Source organism: Protopterus annectens, chromosome 14.part0 (assembly GCF_019279795.1).
Source record: "Protopterus annectens isolate FY-2018-M chromosome 14.part0, PAN1.0, whole genome shotgun sequence".
NCBI lineage: Eukaryota > Metazoa > Chordata > Ceratodontiformes > Protopteridae > Protopterus > Protopterus annectens.
In genome coordinates this window covers 26,438,698-26,461,809 of record NC_056748.1, presented here as the reverse complement: position 1 = coordinate 26,461,809, position 23,112 = coordinate 26,438,698, and the positions used below count along the sequence as shown (strand labels likewise).

Here is a 23,112-nt window from a genome sequence, read left to right as displayed (position 1 = left end):
ACCAGGAAGGCTTACTCGGACAAATGGAAAAGGTTTTCTGCTTGGAACCAAGCTAAAGGCCTAGATACAACTCAGCCTCATATGCCTCACATTCTGCAGTATTTAGCTGAGATGTTGCATAAAGGACTTTAGTTTCTCTACGAACGAATCCTTCCTTCATGCCTAAGGTGGTTTCCAGTGTAGCTTTAAATCAAACCATCCATCTACCCACTTTCTTCCCCAATCCACAGACCAAAGGTGAGAGACTCCTACATTCCTTGGACATTCACAGGCAGCTTCGATATTACTTGGATAAAACTAAGGCTTTCAGAAAAACTGACCAGCTCTTTATTTCCTATGCTACATCTTCTCAAGGGAGGGCCATTTCCAAGCAAACCATTTCTAAATGAATAGGCCATTGCATACGATTCTGCTATACTCATCATGGGAAACCAGTTCCTCCTACCATTAGATCCCACTCTACTAGGACAACAGCTACCTCTACAGCTTTTCTCGGGGGGGTTCCTACCAAGGAAATTTTAGAAGCTGCAACTTGGAGTTCTGTACACACCTTCACCAAACACTATCACTTACCTCTTTATTCTAAGTCCAGGGAAGGCTTCGCCACTGCAGTTCTGCAGACGCTCATTGCCTCCTCTAACCTTCTATAATGCCTCCACCCTACCTTAGCTTTGGGACTCAACCCAAGTGTGATGACTGCAGCAGGGTAACATGATGAACATAGTACAGTTTTGTACCTACCATAAATGTAGATGTTCGAGTGTTCACCCTGCTGCAGTCCAGGTTACCCTCCCTACAACCCCTCTGATCTACTGGCTAAACCTCTGCTATGCCTTACTGATGTATTTGCTTATAGCTGAAGGGTTTTGGTGTCTGTACAGTGTTCTCACTTTTTGGTACTGATTTGGATCACCTTTTTGGGGGCACCTGATATCTGGGGCAAGAAAAACTGAAGAAAATGGCATTGGTTGCAATATATGTACCCCTGGCGCGCTGACGTCATGGATGAGGCGACAGCAACCGACGTCGGACCAAGACTTTGGAAATCCAGCCGACTGCGGGACCGCCTGATGACAGGATAACCCTAGTGTGATGACTGCAGCAGGGTGAACACTCGAACATCTACATTTATGGTAGGTACAAAACTGTACTTTCTCTGCATTTCCCTTTGGCTTTTCTACTGCTCCCAGGGTATTCACAAAGTGTCTAGCTCCAGCCATTGCATTTTGCAGGCAGAGAAATGTTCAAATTTACCCATACTTGGACGATTGTCTGATTCAGGCAGAAAGCCTATTACAACACCTGGCATATGTAAAGAAACTTCTAACCTCGTTGGGGTACACCATCAACGAAAAGAAATCTCACATTGTACCCTGCCAACAGATTGTATTCCTGGGAGCAAGCTTGAACACAACTTCCTAGATGGCATTCCTCACTCCGGAGAAACAAGTTTGACAACCTACTTCAAACTATTGGCCACAAAACCCCAGCTATCCGCAAGGAAAATGCTGCAAGCTCTGGGGTTCATGGCCTGTTGCATTCTACTAATTCCATATGCAAGACTGCATATGAGGAAACTCCAATGGTATCTAAAAAGCGTATGGTGTCAACATTCTGAGGACCTGGAAACAATGATTTCTATCATTCCTTGTATAAAGACAGAGTTCCTCTGGTGGGCAGAGGCCTGCAACCACAACAAGGGGACTCCCTTTCACTCTACCCCGCAGATGCATCAGACTATGCATGGGTGGCTGACATGGCAGGGCAGTACATTCAGGGCAAATGTAACCCGAGACAGATGCACCTGCATATCAATCAAAAAGAAATGTTAGCTGTACAGAATGCTCTGACAGCCTTCAAAGACCTTATTCTTCCAGGACAACTATTGGTAAAGACAGACAACAGCACAGTTATGTGGTACATAAACAAGCAGGGGGGAACCCACTCGTACCCTCTCTGCAGACTAGCCATGGCTCTGTGAGAGACAGCCTTAAGCTATCAAGTACACCTACAAGCACAATTCCTGCCAGGCAAACTAAATTCACTGGCAGATGACTTGAGCAGAAATCTTATGGACCCACACGAATGGAAACTAGAACCCAAAATATTCAACCTCTTGAGGAACAAATGGGGGACTCCAAAGGTAGACCTGTTTGCCTCCCCTTAGAACTACCATTTGAACAAATTCTGCACAAGAACTCTCCACAGTCAAACTTGGAAAGGAGATGCCCTGTCCTTTACCTGGGAAAGCCTCTCGATTTATGCCTTTCCCCCTCTGCTTCTCCTCTCGAAGGTTCTACTAAAGATCAAACAGGAAAAGCTAAGGAGAATACTGATTGCACCTGACTGGCCACGCCAGCACTGGTACCCCTTCTTGCACAGTATGACACTGCTACAACCATCGCACCTGCCACAGACCCCTTCCCTGCTGTCCCAGCAGGCAGGCTAGATTCTGCAACCTCAGCTTCAAACCCTGAACCTTGCAGCTTGGCTAATTCCTTGAGCTCTCATCTAGCATCCCTCAGTAAGCAGGTACTGGATGTCATTCTGGAGGCAAGGAGGCCTAGTACTAGAAAATCCTATGCTGAAAAGTGGAAAAGATACTGTTCCTGGAGCCAGGCTCAGGGGATGGGCATAACGGTGCCCAGCTTACCTCATATTCTACAGTACTTAACAGAAATGCTCCACAAGGGCCTATCTTTCTCGTCAATTAAAATTCATGCCTCTACCATTTCAGCACGTTATAAGACTGTGTGCCACCCCTCTTCTCTCACCCCTTGCGAAAGCAATTCCTTAGAAGGGCCAAAAATTTCAAACTCCCCGGAGAGCTCCCACTCCAGCCTGGGACCTTAACTTTGTATTGGAAAAGCTCACTCTTCTCCCCTTTGAGCCAGCTGCTACAGCAGAGTTGAAATTCCTTTCTTGGAAAACAAACTTCCTTCTAGCCATTACTTCAGCAAGAAGAGTGTCTAAATTACAGGCCTTCATGGCAGTGGTAACCCTTCATTATCTTCCATGCAGACAGGGTTTCCCTCAGGCTAATCCTTCCTTTATCCCCAAGGTGGTGTCTACTGTGGCCTTAAATCAGTCCATTCATTTGCCTACTTTTTTCCCTAATCCATAAAACAAAGGGGAACCAATACTGCACTCTCTGGACGTGCACAGACAGCTTAGGCTTAGTCCTGTCCAAATAGAATCTATCAGGAAATCTGAACAGCAGCGAGTTAGCTTTGCTGCAGGGGCACAGAGGAAGGCTATTTCAAAGCAACCCATTTCCAAATGGATAGCCCATTGCATTCATTTCTGCTACAAGCACCATGGAAAACCTACCCCACAGGGGATAAGATCATATTCCACCAGGGCTGCATCTACCTCTGTGGCATTTCTGAGGTATCCCTACCAGGGACATCCTAGAAGCTGCTACCTGGAGCGCTCTGTACATACCTTCACCAAGCATTACCACTTGCCTATCTTTTCTAAATCCAGAGCTGGATTTGCCACTGCAGTCTTGCAGGCCCTAATGCTCTTTAACTTCCTCTTCCCTTCCTTAGCTTTGGGAATCAACCCAAATGTGATGACACGAAGAACATAGTACAGTTGTGTACACTTAGCATAAATGTAGATGTTCGAGTGTATTCACTGTTGTAGTCCTGGTTACCCTCCCTCAAGCCCCCTGGCTTCTCTTGGCTCTACCTCTCCTTCTTGTTGGTATATTTATTTTTTCGTGTGTATTTGCTTTTTGATGGGGGTTTACCATACCATTTAATTGCTTCCTATTGTGGGGGCACCTGACATCTGGGACAAGAAAAACTGATGTAATGGCGAGGCTGCATGTTTTATACCCCTGACGACCTGACGTCAAGGAAGAAGCGACAGTATCCGATGCAGAAATCCGAGGACTTTGGTATTCAGGCCGTCTTTGGGCTACCTGTAGGCAGATAGCCCAAACGTGATGACTACAACAGTGAATACACTCCAACATCTACATTTATGGTAAGTGTACACAACTGTACTTTCCCAGTGACAGGGAAAGTTAAGTATTAAGAAGGTCTATACTTATTCTACTCTGGCTTTCAGAGCCTGGGTTACCAAAATCACATGTTTAATATTCTAGGAAAGTCTCCTGTTCAAATTAAAGGACAAATCTGAGGAGATATAAAAAAATAGAGCTCTGAGTGATAGTGTGCTGGGTCTCTGCACTGTCACCTCCTAAGTTACCAGGTACTTTATCAAGTGTGGCTAGGATTAAGTGGATGCATCATGCAGGGTGGGAGTAGTGGGGTCACTTATTAAGAGACATGCCTAGCTAAAGACAAGTCACTGCCAGCTCATGTAATAGCACAGCTTCTCAAAGCTTCATTAGAAAAGGATCTGCCCCCTGTTGAGCAGGTGTTTAAGGAACTATGGGAAAAGTGGAAGCTGGTGCACACTTTGATTCATCTGTTTCACTTCTCTGCCAGATGTGCTGAAATCTACCCTTCTTTGAGTTGGCACTTCCAGCAGAGGCACTATGGCAGTATGCAGTAAAATGGGAAGAATGGCCATTTAAGAGAAAAAAAATGGAAAGCTAACTAAAAGGGGAAGCCTATGGCCCTCATGGCAGGACACTACAAGAAAGAGGGCTGTGACTCAGTGGAGCTTTTCCTTCCCCAGCTCCATCCCACTTCCTCCCTCCATTTTCATCCATAAAAAATAGATCCAGAAATACAAGTGAACAGCTGACGTCATTGTGAGCGTAACTGGCTGTGTTCACTTCTGTTATAAAAAAAAAATGGCCAGTTAACTGAAATCTAGTACAGTTGATTGACTTCAACAATTGGCTAAGTTTCTGGTGTCATTCAAAGGGGATCCAGTATCTGTCTGCCTGGGACGACTTGATCGACAAACCCACAATGCTTTGCCAGAGATGGTCTGCACCTGTCGCCCATGGGATTCAGGTTACTGGCTTAGGCTCTTTCCACCCCTATAGTGCCTTTTTTAGGTAAGGCTCAAAGGACAAACCCACCACCACCGTAACAGATGTAAGCATGCAAAATCTAAAGGTAATGCTACTCAATGCTAGATGTCTAAACCTCAAACTACACTCTCTTGAGGCACTCCTAAAAATGGAGAATATCGATATCTGTGCAGTAACTGAGACCTGGTTCAAGGCTCCAGAGAGCACCCCTGCAATATCAGGCTACAACTCTTACCACACTTTTCGGCCATCAAACCAGGACTGAAACACTAAAGGTGGAGAAGTGTCCATAATCACCAAGGATATTCACACCTCCAGGCTAGTTCTCCAACACAATGCATCTGAAATTCTACAGGTGCAACTAACACTAGGTAATATTGCAATCCAAATTGTAGCTTGCTACAGATCCCCCACCATGCTCCAAGATTCTCACTACACCTTTCTAAACATACTGGAAAATGTTAAGATACAACCAAACACAGTAATACTGGGTGATTTTGACTACCTTGCTATTAATTGGGAAAACTACTTCGGTACCAACACCTTTCCCAATGGTTCTTGGAATTCATAAATTCCAATGCCCTGGATCAGTTAATCAGTAGTCCCACCAGGGGCGCAAATATCCTAGACCTGGTCATTACCAACATGGGAAACCGATGCTCTACACCAGTGCTCACCCCCTCGTTGGTCAGGTCTGACCATAAGCTAATCACCCTTGATATCCACAACCCCCCCCCCCCCAGTCCCCAGTAGGGAAACCTCCATAAAAAACTTCTCCAAAGCTAACTTCATGCTACTGAAGTCAGAAGTGACCACCTTCATAACACCCATGCAGACAGGAACTGAAAGTTCGACTGCTGAATTCTACACTAAGGCACTGTATGAGCACATCCACTTGTGCATGAATCGTACCATTCCAAATAGAACCAAGATGCTCTCCTCCAAAAAAAGGAAGCCAATCTGGTGGTTCCCTGCCATAAACAAACCATACAACAGAAGGAAGAAACTGTTGCAGAAAAGAGGAAAATCCCAGGATGCAAGTTACTCTCTTACCAGCCTCAGTAAGAAGCTGAGATTCCCTCATAAAATTCTCCAAAGCGAGTTACGAAAATAAAATTGCCCAAGATTCCAAGGACAACCACAAGGCATTCTATAGTTATGTCAAGAATCTAAATGGCAATGCTCAGATCTACTCTGAGCTACAACAGAATGGCATTAAATATACTGATCCCAAGGATATTGCCAATCTCCTGGCAGATTGATTCAGTGCCAACTTCACCCCCTCTCACCCGGGTCTATATGATATTCTCGAAATATGACAATGTAGAATCTGACATTGTCGACATGAGATTATCGAACGCTCTGAATCTCGAATGTGTAAACAGAAATCTCTAAGTGGAGATTTCCGTTTACTGCAATGTTGTGTGGTCTCGGAATTGGTATATTTACGTAGTGGGGGTGTGGGGGGCATAGGAGGGCTTACCCCCCTGCTTAAACCCGTTAGGGTACTTTTTTTTCTTTTTTTGTCTTTTTATAAGGTCGACGTTTGAAGACATCGACTATATTGTGTCGACCATATGTTTGATGTTTTCAACCGTCGATTTTATAATATAGACCCTCTCACTCCCTAAAGGGCCCATCTCAATACCAAAAGATTACCAAATTCCGGTGATCACAGCCACACGGGTAAAAAATGCACTCTCCAAAGCTAAGAATATAGCATCCATGGGACTAGACGACATCCTGGGCTATGTACTACATGAACTACAAAATGAACTGGCACTTCACCTAAGTGTCAGTTTTAATCATAGCCTCACCTCAGGCTTCGTCCCCAATGAGTTGCGCACAGCTACAGTTATCCCACGCCACAAGGGGGGATCCACCTTGGATCCTGGTAACTATCATCCCATCAGTCTGACGAGCCTGATCTGTAAAGCCATGGAGTGCATTATCTTGGAACTTATAAACAAAGACATTGGCAACCTTCAAACACTGGACCCCACCCAGTTTGGTTTTGTAAAGGGATGCTCTTGTCTCCTCAACCTGATTGATTTCTTTGAATCAGTCTCCAGAGCCGCGGACGAGGGCAAAGCTGTCCACACTGCCTGTCTGGACCTTGCCAAGGCCTTTGAAACCATCCCCCACTCTGGAATCATAGGTAAACTTACTAAGCTGGGCATTAATCCCTACATCACTCGATGGGTTGCCAACTGGCTTACTGACAGAACCCACGGTGTAAAAGTAGCCATCTCAAAATCCAGTTCTAGACAAGTGAGAAGTGGAGTACCTCAGGGTTCAGTCCTGGGACTGCTCTTGTTTGGTATCTACTTCTCTGAAGTACAGGCTAGCACTAAGGGACTCTGACTAGCAAAGTTCACAGATGACTGCAAACTGGGAGCCATTATTGATTCCCCAGATGATGTGGATATTCTACAAAAGGGCCTTACAGAAACAGATGCTTGGTGCCAGAGCTGGGCTCAAGCTCAATGCCAAGAAATGTATAGTTATCCCCTTTGGGAAAAAACATGCACCCATAAATTACCACGTAAGTGGCAGTACATTAAACACCAAAAATGTGATAAGGGACTTAGGGACACAGGTGGACAGTGGTCTCACCTTCTATAACCACATTGCCACAACAGTCAGGAAATCATTCTATGTGGCACACCTCATCACTAAGGGGTTTTCATCCAGAAAAAAGGAGGTCATTGTCCCACTGTACTCATCCCATTATAGAGTACAATGCCCCGTTTGGCATGTACCTCACAAGACATCTGCAACGACTGGAAAGGCCACAGAAATACCTCACTAAAAGAATCACAAGCCTAAAGCAGATGCTCTATGCTGACAGTTTAAATAAAACTCCAGCTATACTCTGTCGCATATCACCTACTCAGAGGCAATCTCTGCTTAACATACAAGGCCATGTCAAGCCCAGAGCTGTTGGACATGCTACACTTTAAGAAATCCCAATCCCTCAGAGCCACACGCTCCAGGGATCTAAACCTGGTCATCACAATGAACAAAACATGCTGGAGGGATCGGTTCCTGATCCAGAGTCTGCCCATATATGTCAAGCTGAGTGCCTCTTTGGCCCTCTTCAAAAGGAACCTTGACGATTGGATGGGAGATAGGAAATTCACCCTGGGGATCATGTCAGAGAGCTAGACAGGGGACCTGGGAAGAAATAGCCAGGGAAGTGTTATGTCTAGGCCTGTATAGGCCCTAGGGCCGATAGCCTAGTACCAACCTATGAACAAGCAGTCTAGAGCTTCAGACGTCACTAAGTTTTAAAGTAATACAAATAAAAAAACTCAACCAGACTTAGTCACCAAATGAACTCTGCTTTATTCTTTTATGATGATCACTTTTGTCCACTAACTGAACATTACACAAGTCTTCTTTCTATTCTCCTTCCAGGTGTGAACAATAAACAGTATGCTTTCAGTATGCTGCTAACTTTTAGTCTTAAACAGTGCAGTAGCTTCCCTTAAATAAACTAAATTGTGTGCACTGTCATATTTTTATTTAATGCTTTAAAGTACTTAGGCTGCAGTGGAGATAACTTCTTGTATAAGCTGTTGACTTTCCACAGTTTCATACATTTGTTTTCACTGGGAAATTTGCTAGTTTCCCTTTAAACATTTAATTATGGTGTACCTTATACATTTCACTTAGCATACACTGTTCAGACATTTCTTGACTTCTTTTCTGCAATTAATCCATCCATCCACAACCTGTTTTTCCCATTTTTGCACATGGGGTCGGGGTGTCAGACACTGACGATCATCTGGAGCCAAGGTTTACAGTGCTGGGTGGCTAGCCCTGTCATGGTAGTTCTGAAAAATCAAATGGTAATTTTTGCAAATGCAAGTAAGAACCCATTTAGATTTCTCTCAGAACACCGTGATCTCACCACTCATGAGTAATTGTATGTAATTGTTTGTTACTTCCCCCAGCTACAAGCGGTTCTTAATGGAAAATAAATTGCTAATAAATGTGTAAATGCAATATCCTTACATTCTTTTCTCTTGTTCTTCAAGCATATTTGCTTAAAAATGTCTTCACCTTAAAGAACATTTAGATATCCACCTCATTAAACATAGGGTAAATATTTAATTATCTTTTAATTGTATGTATATGACCAGTAGATACTTACACCCTCCTCCCCCACAGCAGCCCAAGGTCACAACTTTATATTAACTTTTAACATACTTATTCCCAGCCTTTCTGGTATTTCTAGCGTAAAGCCCAGATGCATTACAATTGAGAGAAAATACTTTCTTTAATAGCATTAGCATATGTAGCAGTCAACTAAAACTCCCTCCACCTCATATTTTATATACCTCTGATTGCATTCTATACAGAACAGATGTACAGGATAACATGCTGTTTATTTCATGTTTTATGTAAATAACAAAGCTATATTACATGGGTACTTCACTGTTCTAAACATGAAATGGAGTTTAGAGTTTTCCTTAACAGTTTAATAGTGGACAGTTTCCACTGTTTTTCAGTTACTACTACTTGGCAGATCCACAGTTCACATATCTAAAGTAAGTCTGATGGGATTGATTGATGCTTTACATTTCACATTGTTACTTGTCTTCCTGATCATGTCAACCTCACAACACTGGTTTCTGGTTCAAGTCCAATGTACTTCTGATTCCTCTAGTCCATTCCTAGACTTTTGTTCTGTCATTTGGTCACTTTTCTTAGCAACCATGTAAAAGGTTTCCTTGGTAGATGCTCTCTATGAGCTTTCTCTTTAGAAAATTGAAAAGTGGAGTCTGCTTTAGCTTGCTTGACTCGCTGTTTAAACTGTACTTCCTTCGTAGAATGGTCTGCATCTAAAAACATATTTAGTCTTCTAAAAAAAAAAAGTATTCTGAAGTCAGCTGGGTTATAGCAACATGAACATCACCTCTCCCTCTTGACATCCTCTGCTAGGATAAACTTGCTTCTCTTCTGCCTGGTATATAGTGAGTAATCATTGTCCCCAAACACAGTGGTGTCCCCAGCATTTAATACTTTTCATTTCTGTTTTGTCAGGAGCAGCAGTTTCAGCTGGTATGATTGCATCTTTGCTAATGTAGGTCTTGGCTACTTTATAATAAACAGATTTGCAGTATACATATGGTTTGCCATCTCAGTTAAGAAATCCTGATGTGAAACTGCAGTCTAGTAGTTTAGTTGTTGTTTTGTAAAATTAATGTGGTTTACTCCTTTCAGTTTTGTAAGTGTAGCAAGAAAACCCATGTTTTTCTCCAAGTCATCTGTCTTCTAACCTTATCGTTGTTTGACACTGCTGTTCTTGAAAAGACTCCTGTGCAGTCATTCTTTTCCTTTGTTTGTGTGTAACTTCTGTAGATTTTTTTTCAGCTCATCTGAGTAACTTCTTAAAGCTTCTATTTGTTTTTCAGAATTTTGTCATTTGACTTTGTTTTCCGCAAGAGTCCCACTTATTTTAATTGCAGAGTGCAGTTGATTTTTTCTTCTAAATTACTGGAAGTTGTATCCTTTATTAAGGCCAACACTGAACTGATTTTTGCTGAACTACTGGAAGGTTCTTCTCAGCTGGATTTTTCCCCATTTGATTTTCACTTTTTCGAAATGTCTTATTTGCTGGTACTTGCCAGCAAGTGAATTTTACCGTAATTAATAACTTTTACTGTTTTTTTAAACATTTTCTCAGTTTTCACAGTATGAAGTCTGTAATGTACATGCTACTCAGTTGGTAGCCATCTTGGATGCCCAAAGTGACAGCACCAATAACCTATCACATCATCTCGCTCCATTCCCCAGCCTCTCTCCTCCTGCTTCCCTGTATAAATCTAGATAAGAAGATGCATTTTCTTCCTGAGCTCCTTTTCAGTCTAGGAATATTTTACCCCTATTTGCATTTAAAAAAATTTCTTTATTCTAGACCAGCATCCATGTGTCATTGCTCCCTGTAGCCCTGTTGTTACTACTCCCATCCCTACTTCTGCTTCCGCCTGACTTGTCTGTAAACTCCTGATTTTTTTCTTTACCATTTCTCCCTCTGATCTTCGTGTTTCACTGTTGCAGTCATCACATTTAGGTTATCCCTGCCAGGGTAGCCCTCGACCGGCCCAAATACCAGAGAACTTAGTATTTCTGCGTTGGTTGCTGTTGTTTCAGGACTGATGTCAGATAGTCAGTAGTATAAAGTAAGGCAGCCAACGCCATTACATCAGTCTTTCTTGCAGTGGAGCCTGAAGCAGAAGCAGTTCACATGAGTGCTGGTCTGCCGCTACCCAAGTTTTCGTCTTCCAAATTGACGATGAAGTCTTCTAATGCTAAGTAGCCCATTGGGGATCCTTTTGTCTTGCCCTAACCGATGTCAGAAAAAGTTAATAATTGTCTCACCTGTGGAAAACAAATACCACACCGAGACTTCCATTCTTACTGTGTCACTTGTTTAGGTCCAGACCACGATGTCCCCCCCTGTCGCTTCTGTGCTTTGTTAAACGCCAGAACTATCTGTCGTTGGGCTCTTATTTTAATCAGATTTTTTCACTTACAGTCCTCAAATTCTGATATGACTTTGGTAAGCTGTCGTGAAAGCAAGATCTACCCAAAAAATGTAAAGATAAAGACAGAGACAGAACGCACAACTCCAAACCTACCAACGACGCTTCCGTTAAGCTGGTAATCAGTTCTCTGGTCCTCAGTGAGGTGCTTTTGCAACCCCTGATACCTGCTTCTGTGGATTTGCAGGCTGCTACTGAGACCCTTTTAGAGTCCAGTATGCCACAAAACTCTTAGACTAAAGAACCTGCGGTCATCTTTACCTTGGATGGGTCCAGAGCTGCTGAGCAGACACTGGCTTACAAGGAAGTCCTTCACACTACTGATTCTCAACACAAACCAATGTCTTCTTTTGAGACTACCATTCTTTCAAAAACGACCGAGTTTCTAAGACCCAGGGTATGACCCACACTCAGGCGCCTGCTTCCTTGCCTCAGTCTCAAATGCTTAAAATGGCAGAAGACCTTATCATGCTAATCAGGGGAAGCCAAGCTACCCCCTCCAAAAGGAAAAGAGATCTGTCCCCCGTAGTTTTGAATGGACAAGAGTCAGAAGAATCTGATGCATCTGAATATGAAGACATGCGACCCCTCTCTACTTATGAGGATTCTGATGCAGAAGATTCCATTCCGTCAGCCTGTCCCCCAGAGGATTTTTCCTTTGGGAAACTCTGCATACCTTAAGGGAGTATTTCCAGTGGGAGAGTTAAAGACTTCCCTCAGTCTAAAAAGAGACTCAGGGCATTCCTAGATCTTCCACAGCACAGACCCTTGGCCATCCCCCCAGTCTTGGATGTTGTGGAGGATGTTTTCCTGGACCCCAGCTTGACTCCTGACACACACTCCCTCCTGCACCCAGAAAACCAGACAGGTACTATAGAGTCCCTGACTCTCACAAATTTATTTTTAAATATCCTACTGCTGACCCATAGGTAATTTCTTAAGGGCCTAAAGGAATTAAAGCAACCTCTGCCAAGAATCCCACCCCCTCAGATAGGGATTCCCGAGCACTGGACAGGTGGGGTAAAAAAGTATACACCTCAGCTACTCTTGCTATCAGAGCATTAAATTGTCAGTTCCATATGCTGAAATTTCAGCAACATACCCTGGAACTCCTTAAACAAATATGTCTTCCTTTCCTGCTTGGGCAGAATCAAAATAATTACAAGAGTTAATGCATTCTGTAAGTCAAGTAACTAAACACACCGTGCACAGTGGTTTTGACGCCCTAGAAGCTTCTTGCAGGGCAGCAGTCACTAGATCTGTAATTAGAAGGCATGCGTGACTTAAAGAACAGCCCCTGCCAGGCCATTTCAAATCTAAATTGTTGGATGCCCCCTTGCACAAAGATGAAAAAGCAAAATCTATGCAGACAGTTAAGGATTTTTTGCAGGTCCAGCTGCCTAGGTTTGGCAGGCATTGTCCCACCAAACATTGCTGCTTTCCTGCTCCCAGTAAGCCTGTCCAGCCTAGACCCTGGGGAACCAGACCTCCCCCCCAGACAGCAGCCACAGGGAATGCAGAGATCTAAGCAGTGGACTAACTCCACTTCAAGACCAGGGAGTTCTAAGCCACCCCCTTATGGTAAGAACTCACAGTGACTCACCTCCCCCACCCTCTACCTCTGCCCACCTTGTCTTACCCTTAGGAGGAAAACTCTCCTTTCATGCAAGCACCTGGGCCACCATTACCGATGACCACTGGGTTCTGAACATTGTGTCTCAGGGATACAAATTTTCCTTCCACACCCTTCCAACCCCAAAAGGGTTCCCAGATCTACCACCAAACCAGTGGGTAGAGACTCAAAAGCAAATCCTTTCCCTGCTCTATATGAGGGCACTAGAGCACATTCCTGCAGAACAGATAGGTCAAGGTTTCTACTCCAGACTTTTTCTGGTGCCCAGAAAATAGGCCGCCTGTCGCCCCATCCTCGATCTATCCATTCTAAACACCTTCCTGGTAATCCCAAAATTCAAAATGCTCACCCACCAACAGCTGTTTCCCATGCTCTCCAAGGACACTTGGCTAGCCACCCTAGATCTAAAAGAGGCCTACCTCCACATTCCTATCAGGGAATCATGCAGGAAACATCTCCATTTCAGGGCAGGATCTCAACACTTTCAGTTCTCTCCACTTCCCTTTGGCTTATCTACTGCTCCCAGAGTTTTTACAAAATGTCTGGCTCCAGCCATTGCCTTTTGCAGACAAAGAAATATTCAGATTTACCCATACTTAGATGATTGCCTTATTTAGGCAGACAGCCAGGAAAAACTACTCAAACACCTGGCCTTTGTAAAGACACTACTAACCTCCCTAGGGTACACAATCAATGAAAAATCCAAACAGGTTCCCACCCAAAGGATTATCATCCTGGGAGCAAGCCTGGACACAGCATCCCAGATAGCATACTTTACACCAGAGAAGTAAATTTTCCTGGCAGCCTACTTCTCTCAGCTAGCCACCAGGCCCCAGCTATCTGTAAGGAAGATCCTGCAAGCTCTGGGGTTCATGGCATCTTGCATATTACTCATTCCATATGCCAGACTGCATATGAGAAAACTTCAGTGGTACCTAAAAAGTCTTTGTCAACACTCTCAAGACCTGGAAACTCTTCTATCTATAATTCCTTGCCTCAGAAAAGATTTTCTTTTGTGAACAGCAGCATACTCCCACAACAAGGGAATGCCTTTCTCACCACCCCCGCCACCTAGACCCTCACCACAGACTCATCAGACTATGCTTGGGGTGCACACCTGGACAGCAGATGCATACAGAGCCAATGGAGCCCACAGCAAATCCCTCTGCACATCAGTCAAAAACAGATGATGGCTGTGCAGGATGCCTTGATAGCCTTCAAGCCCCTTTTCTCTTCAGTGGCTCTCCTGATCAAAACAGACAATACCACTGTGATGTGGTATATCAACAAGCAGGGAAGGGCTCACTCCTACCCTCTATGCAGGCTGGCCATGACCCTTTGGCACACAGCCTCTGCCATGCAACTACACCTCTTAGCTCAATTCCTACCAGGCTGTCTCAACTCTCTGGCTGACCAATTAAGCAGAAATCTTCTGGACCCACATGAGCGGCAGCTCAACAGAAGAACCTTCACCATAATAGCTCAGAAATGGGGCACACCGAAGATGGACTTCTTTGCCTCTCACACCAACCATTAGCTCAGAAAATTCTGCACCAGGTAGCATCACTGCATGGCTTGGAAAGTAGATGCCCTGTCCTTCCCCTGGGTCAGTCTATCAGTCTATGCCTTTCCTCCAGTACCTCTCATCCCCAGGGTACTGCTCAAAATAAAGGAGGAAGAACTAAGGACCATTCTTATAGCTTCAGATTGGCCCCAGCAGGACTGGTACCCCTTGCTGCGCACCCTGTCCCCACTGCCTCCATGGCATCTTCCTCAGATTCCAAACCTCCTGACCCAGAGGGAAGGGAATTCATGCATCCCCAATTGCAGGCACTCAGTTTGCCAGCTTGGCTTATTCCCTAACCCCCAACCAATCTGCCAACCTCAGTAAACAGGTTCTAGATGTTATCCTTGAGGTCAGACACCCTAGCACCAGAAAGTCTTATGCTGACCAATGGAAAAGGTTCTGCACCTGGATCCAGGCTAAGGGAGCCAATACGGTACAGCCCTCCCTCCCTCCCTCTCATCCTGGATTTCTTAGCTGACCTACTACACAGTGGCCTCTCTTTCTCCTCTATAAAAAATCATGCCTCTGCTATTTCTGCTCATTTTCCCACTGAGCAGCCCCTTTTATCACACCCCTTGATCAGACAGTTCCTAAGAAAGGCCAGCAACTTAAGTCCACCCAGAAGGGCACCAACACCAGCTTGGGACCTTAACTTTGTACTGGAAAAACTCACCCTGCCCCCTTTCGAACCAGCTTCTTCTGCAAAGCTAAAACTTCTCTCCTGGAAAACAGCATTCCTTCTGGCTGTCAATTCAGCCAGAAGAGTGTCTGAGCTACAAGCGCTCATGGCTGTGGAACCCTTCATCATCTTCCATGCTAACAGGGTATCCCTCAGAACTGACCCATCCTTCATGCCCAAGGTGGTGTCCCGTGTGGGTCTCAACCAATCCATTCATTTGCCCACCTTTTTTTCCTAATCCTCAGAACTAGGGGGAAAGTAATCTGCACACTCTGGATGTGCACAGACAGCTCAAATTCTATCTAGACAGGACTAAATCCTTCAGAAAGTCTAATCAATTGCTGGTTTGCTTTGCTGCTGGGGCAGAAGGCAAAGCCATCTCTAAACATACAGTCTCCAAATGGATAGCACACTGCATCCACTTTTGCTACAAAAAACATGGAAAGCCTTTCCCTAAGGGGGTCAGGACACATTCCACCAGAGCAGCCTCCACCTCTGCAGCTTTCCTCAGAGGAGTTCCCACCAGGGGCATTCAGAAGGCTGCCACCTGGACATCTTTTCACACTTTTACCAAGCATTACCACCTGCCTCTCTTCTCCAAATCCAGGGCAGGGTTTGCCTCTGCAGTCTTGCAAGGCATCCTAGCCAGCCCCTAGTTCCTTGACTGCCTCCACCCATTTCCTCAGCTTTGGGAATCAACCCAAATGTGATGACTGCAACAGTGAAACACGAAGAACATAGTACAGTTGTGTACACTTACCATAAATGTAGATGCTAGAGTGTATTCACTGTTGCAGTCCTGGTTTCCCTCCCTCCACCCCCCTTATTCGCTTTCTTTTCAAGGGACATATTGGTATTTATTTTCCACTGGTGGGGTTCTTCCACCAGAACCTAGCTCCTACTTGGGGGCTCCCATGACTCTCTTGCCTGTAGGCTGTCATCCTGTTGTATTCTTACTCTATTCTCACAATGTTCAGTGTCCCATTTTCCCACCTCACATATGTCCTCTTTTAAAGGAGATCTGTTTTGTTTGTAAATATCTTTCAAGACCTTTCTGTTCTCATATCTCCCCGTGGTCTGGTGGAAATTTTGTCTTCTCTGTATTTTCATTGTTTGGAGAACCTAGAAGTCTCTTCCCTTGCTTCTTTGTAGAGTCATTTCTTCTGTTTCAGTACACTCCATGCCTTTTTTCCAAGATGACTTTAATAGCTTCATGGATGCCATCTTCCTCCATCAGCAGGTTTTGGTCCACTACCTCCTACTAGTCATAATTTGATGACAGCACTGCCTTTTCTGCAGTGCAACTACATCAGCGGGCAAATAAATATCACTAAGAATCCCTTATGAAGAAAGTTCAGATAAGTACCTTGTTTGCTTGTGTTTCAACTGAGAATCCATCTCCTGTCTTAGCTTCTGTGGCCAGACAATCATAACTTTATATGTTCCCTTGGGAAGAAGGTGGTATGTACTGCTTCCATGCTATACTTCAGTATAGTTAATTGTCAAGCCCATATGTTAAGTTCCTTTTGGCTTTCTTTGACAACATGAAGTTAATTGCTGACCTTTCCTACTTCAGCTTCCTACTTTCTTCACTGTCACAAGTTCTGTTGATGGCCTTCCTTCCTCAGGACAAACTGGAATTTTACAGGCAGCATTTTTTGGTGTTTTACATCTAGAGTCACACAACAGCAAGGGGATTTACCTCATGATATTAAGGTTAATGGCTTCTACAGTTCCAATATTGGAGCTGTAAGCTCTTATGGTGATTCAGCCTATCTCAGTTTTCATAAATATGGGGTATCATTAAAAGCTAATCTTTCTTTCATGCCAAATATAGTTTCAGAGTTTATTTTGTCACTCTATTCATTTCCCTGTATTCTTTCATAAACCAAACTGTGGATGTCCAGACACAACTCTTATACTACAGTGACAAAAGAAAGGACTTCAGAAGTTCAAATCAATTCACTGTTTATGGAGGTTTAAACAAAAAAAAAAAGACAATCAATATCAGGCAAACTGTTTCCAAATGATTGTCTCACGCTTTTCAGTTTTATTATCATTATGGTAAGTTTCTTCTGACTACTGCTGCAGCTTTTTGAAAAGGGGTAGACTCGGGACATACTAGAGGCAGTGTCTTGACTTCTGTACATATTTTAACAAGCACTACAAGATTGATTCCTTCTGCAGAGCTAGGGCAGGGTTTGGTAAGACTATACCCAAGGGGCTCTTGTAATCTTATCATTTTACCTCCTCCCATAACGTAGGCTGCTGCAACAGTTGTCTAATTTTGTACACACTACAGTTATGTAAATAAATTTAAAGTAACAGTAGGTGTTCGAATAGATCATTGTCATAGTACCAATACCCTCCCTCCTTTCTTCTTGCCAGGGTGGGGATTCGGTCTTTCCTGTTTCTGCCAGCACATACTTCTGTCTTAAGGCTCTAGCTTCCCTTTTGTTTTGGGGCAAGAAAGCTCTGGATTTTCATGCTCATATGTTTACTTTTATACAGACATGCATTTGTACTTTGGTTAAACAAAAGTCTTTGCTGTCATTTTTGAGATCGGAGTTGGTGCTAAACAGAAGGAGACCCAGTACGGACACATGGGGGACTCCACTGGTTACTTTATCACCATTTGAAGAAGTCCCTGCCACACAAACTTGTGTGTGTTCTGTCTTTCAGTAAATTGGCTAACCATTTTACCAGATAAGGATCTAGGTTTAGTGATTTCAATTTCTTTCCAGTTCTGGTATGATATTGAATACATTGTCCAGTTCAAGATAAGTTGTATGAGCAGAGTGACCACTGTCAACCAATTATGTAACTGTCTGGAAGAAATTAACCAGATATAATTGGCAGAAGCTCCCTTTGACTAAGCCAGAATGTTGGGGATCAAGCTTAATGAGATTCTTAATGTCATGATTAATGAGACTGGTTGTGATGTGCACCATAGCTTTACAGATCAGATTTGTAAGGCTGATTGGTGTTGTAACTTCAGGGTCCATGATGGGGACACTGCAAAGCGGTATAACCACAGCAGTTTGGGATGATTTGGCGACATACCATGTGGCTAGACTTAGGTTAAACAAATTAGAGATTTTGTTACAGCCTACTAGACACTATTTAACTGGCACCAAGGTATGTTGCCAGATCCCAAGGAGGAAAATTTTTTTAACACCTTTAAACCATGTTCTTCAGTAGTGATGGAGGTGTTAGAGATTCTAGGTTGAGTAGTGTTTGAATAGGTGTTTCGTGGGTGAAGTTAGTAGAGCTCTTTGCTAGTATATTTTCTGTCAGAGTTGGGATCTCATTTCTGTACTGTTTTCTGCATGTATGGTTTGGCAAAATTTTATGCCGGATGCCCTTCCTGATGCAATCCTCCCCATTTATCCGTGCTTGGGACCGGCACAAAGAAATGCACTGGCTTGTGCATCCCCAGTCGCTGGGTTCTTGGTGATGGGCAGGTTGACAGACGAGATCAGACAGGAGTCCCTGTGGACTATGATGTTTGCAGATGACACTGTGATCTGTAGTGAGAGTAGGGAACAGCTGGAGGAGACCCTGGAGAGGTGTAGATATGCTCTAGAGAGAAGAAGAATGAAGGTCAGCAGGACTAAGACAGAATATATGTGTGTGAATGAGAGGGAGAATAGAGGAATGGTGAGGATGCAAGGAGTAGAGGTGGCAAAGGTGGATGAGTTTAAGTACTTGGGATCAGCAGTTCACAGTAATGGTGAGTGTGGAAGAGAGGTGAAGAAGAGAGTACAGGCAGGATGGAGTGGGTGGAGAAGAATGTCAGGAGTGATTTGTGACAGACGAGTACCAGTAAGAGTGAAAGGGAAGGTCTACAAGAGGGTAGTGAGACCAGCTATGTTATATGGATTGGAGACAGTGGTATTGACAAAAAGGCAGGAGTCAGAGCTGGATGTGGCAGAGTTAAAGATGTTACAATTTGTGCTGGGTTTGACAATGGTGGATAGGATTAGGAATAAGTATATTAGAGGGTCAGCCCAGGTTAGGTTTGGAGACAAAGCCAGAGAGGCAAGATTACGTTGGTTTGGATATGTGCTGAGGAGGGATGCAGAGTATATTGGGAAAAAGATGCTAAGGATGAAGCTGCCAGGTAGCAGGAAAAGAGGAAGGCCGAAGATAAGGTTTATGGATGTGGTGAGAGAGGACATGCAGGTGGTTGGTGTGACAGAGCAAGATGCAGAGGATAGGAAGAAATGGAAACAGTTGATCTGCTGTGGCGACCCCTAATGGGAGCAGCCGAAAGAAGTTGTTGTGATCTCATCAAGGAAAAGTTCAGAGTAATGTTTTGTTTTATTTCTTAGCTTTCTGAAATAGCTAGAGAAGAGTTTGTATGTGCTTTTCATTTTTCTGGTGAGATTTTTATCCTGTTTTTATTTTCAGGGGCTCTAATCTTACTGAACAGCTTGATTTTGCCTCTTTTTGTGTTTGGTTGTCAATTGACCTCTGGGGATTATTGTTTAAAATTTACATTGAATTTGTCTGTAGTTGGGACTGATAGATATGTGCATTTGTCTAAATGGTTATAAAACTCCTTTGTAAAGTTGACTGTTATCTGGACCAATGATAGTAATGTCATAGAAAAAATTTTAAATTTTGTTATGTAATTCTGTAAGGTTCTCCATTTAGAAGTCCTTGAATATGAAGACTTTGGAAACAGTGGTTACGACAGTTCTGAGAGTAAATGTTACTAGTTTATGGTCTGACTTAACTGTAGAAGAAGCAAAATTCACCAACCAGAAAGCCAAAATAGCAGCAAGGGAAGAGAACCACAGGTGCTAAATCCAGTAAAATACCATTTATTGGTAAGCACTTCTGTCAGGTTTAAAGTCACTAAACTTCTTCAGACACCATTTAACAAACATACCCGACCATTTATAGCAGTGTCATAACTACCAGCAGCAGCAGCCAATGACATCAAGTAAACACCCCCACATGATTCATTTTGAAAATTTCAGGAACTACATGGTGCTGTGGTAGCGTTGTCACCTCACAGAAAGACGTTGTCCTGTTCGATTCTCAGCTAAAGCGTCTTCTGTGTGGAGATGTGCGTGAATGGGCGTACCTTCGTTGAAGGTTGTGCGTCAGAGCTGGCAACTCGGTACGTAAAAATCTACTGCCAATCATAAGCGGACCGAAGTTCCGCTGTGGTGACCCCTAACCGGGAAAAGCCGAAAGATACAACAACATGTTTAAAAATACATGTTCCTTAAAGAGACATTCACATCACTATTAATGTTGCATAACATCCATCTACCATTTGAATTTATACATTACACCAATAACAAAAATTGTTGCCTCTACTAAAAAGATCAGCATAAGCACATGAAAAAGAAACACTGCTATAATTATATATCTTAAATTCATGCAGAGAATTAAAAGCAACCTTGTTATGGAGAAGAAATAGTGTTAATTTCCAGTGTTTCACAGTCAGTCATCTTTGGTTCCTCATATTGTTCTGGCCATTTCTCTGTCCATTCCATCCTCTCCTGTTCCTCTGTGGGTATGGGCTCTGGTACTGTTGCCTCTGATTCCGTATTCTGTTGGACTGTCTGACAACTGGTGGGTCTAAAGAGACAGAAGTCTGACCATTGTTGATTTGTCCATCCTCCATGTCGTCAGAATTATTACTGGTACCATGAGAAAATGTAGTCTGGTCAATTGGAGGAGCAGGGTAGGCTGTACCTGAGGCATAGACCCGCCTATCCCTCTCTAATTTTTTGCTCTTTTGGTTCATTATTTGAACACATAAGGCATCAGTGTCTTTAAAAATACTTTCATATTGTGTTTTATAACCAGCACACAAATTAAAGTGATTCTATATTCTGTAATCAAATCAAAAGATGCTTCAACAAAGTATTAGTTTAAGTATGTGCACATATATGCAACCAGGTTATTATACATTTTTTTATTTTTTATATTTTTTCCCTTAACAGATTTGTTTGTTTTTCAATTGAATTGTACAGGTTATAGGTCATATTAAAGGTAGGAAAAGTTTTGAAATGATTTATTGTGGTCTAATTTTTTTATATCACAAAAACCTGACATTTTAACAGGGGTGTGTACACTTTTTATATCCACTGTAGTAGGGATATAAGGAACTCTGATATTTAAAATTGACATATTAGAAGTCCTTTTAGGAATGTGGTGGTCTCTGTATTGCTATAGAGAACTGAACTGTATTAACCAACAGTTGCATACCCTGTTTGATGAGCCTAGCTTTCCCTTACAGGCAGAGGGATGATGTTTTTTTCTGAAGTGCTGAGCTTAGGAGGAAGTGAGTAACATATTGGGGTAGTATAAGGTAAAATAAGTTGTGCTCAATTTTATGTTGAATCCTTGAGCTACTGACGTGATTGTTGCTCTTTAATGTTACTATGGGGGGGGACTGTGCCTTTTAAGAAAGAGTGAAACTGCTGGGCAGAGTGCTGTTTATCGAAGTTTAAGGGCCTGCCTCAGGTACTTAATATCGGAGCATATTAAGTTCTGTCCACTTTAGTGTACAGAATGGGTGAATGATATTCTTTCTAAGGAGACGTAGACTTGCTGTGTGGCTTTCCTTTGCATTCTTGAATTCCCTTTCTAGTTTTGACTCCATAGTCCTAAGTGGAAAGTAGTTCTGGCATCTACTGCCTTGTTGGTGTTGATAGTGGGTTGTATATCTGACCATTCATATGTCTCTCATTTGGTAACAGTTTATTTTAAACATTTCACTGGTGTAGAACACTGATCCTAATAGACCATTTCAAGGTTCATCCTGGGTGCACTAATTGCACACAGTACAACCGAGGAGAATATCAGAGGTACAGGAATATATACAAAATGTATACCATTAGTTTTGGGTATGTAGATCTATATACAGTGCTATGAAAAACAAGTAATGAGACTAATAGCAGTTATAACATTAGAGGAGAGTTGTGGCTTTTGGGCTGCAGTATGCAATGTATGAGTTGTGCGATGTCTTTGTTACATTTACACTTTACTTGTTTGTAGTTGCCAGGATGCTTTCTTATAGAATTTGTGACACAGTGGGTCCTGATTTCATCCCTTTCATCCTGGCTTTGAGTAGGACATCCAGGTGTCAGACTAATCAACCAGAAGTGACTGGTGGAGAAAGCAGACATCCAGTGGCCCTGTCCTGGAAGGAGGTGGTTGGATTTGAACCACTTGCTGTGGCATCTACATGGCAGAGGCCAGAAGGAATAGCTTAATTGTGCACAAGGTGTTGGGGTGGTAGGCTTCCATGCAGTGCACAGTGCTCTAGTTTAGGATGGAGTACTGTAGAGTGGAAATATAGTAGTGTGTAGCTCCAAATTAGCAGGTGTTGCATGCTGAACTGCAAGAGTTCTTGGCAAGTGCAAACATAAGAAATGGTTAAAAGGTAGTCCCCCAGAATGTGGAGAGAAGAATCTCTAACCTCCCCCTCTCATTGCTGATATCATAAGGGACAGGCAGGATGAGGGAAAAACTGGGCAAGTTGTGTGTCAGGCGAGACATGGAGGTCAAGCTGGTAAGGGTTAAAAAATTGATTTGTTTACTTTAAGTTGTGATGTTCAGAACTGATGAGGCACAGTACTGCATAATTTTGTAGTTGCTTGTTTCTTTGTTTGTATTCTTCACACATTGGAATATTGTACTACAGTCTTATAGTGCTTTTTATGTCCTTCACGTTTCCCATGGATTTTATTGTTT

The 23,112-nt window shown here is 43.1% G+C and overlaps 1 protein-coding gene across 1 annotated transcript in view; it reads left to right on the top strand.

The window, feature by feature from the left end:
- Positions 1 to 23,112, top strand: part of FRYL (FRY like transcription coactivator) — a 3,917,685-nt gene that overhangs the window by 2,514,483 nt on the left and 1,380,090 nt on the right. The window lies entirely within an intron of this gene.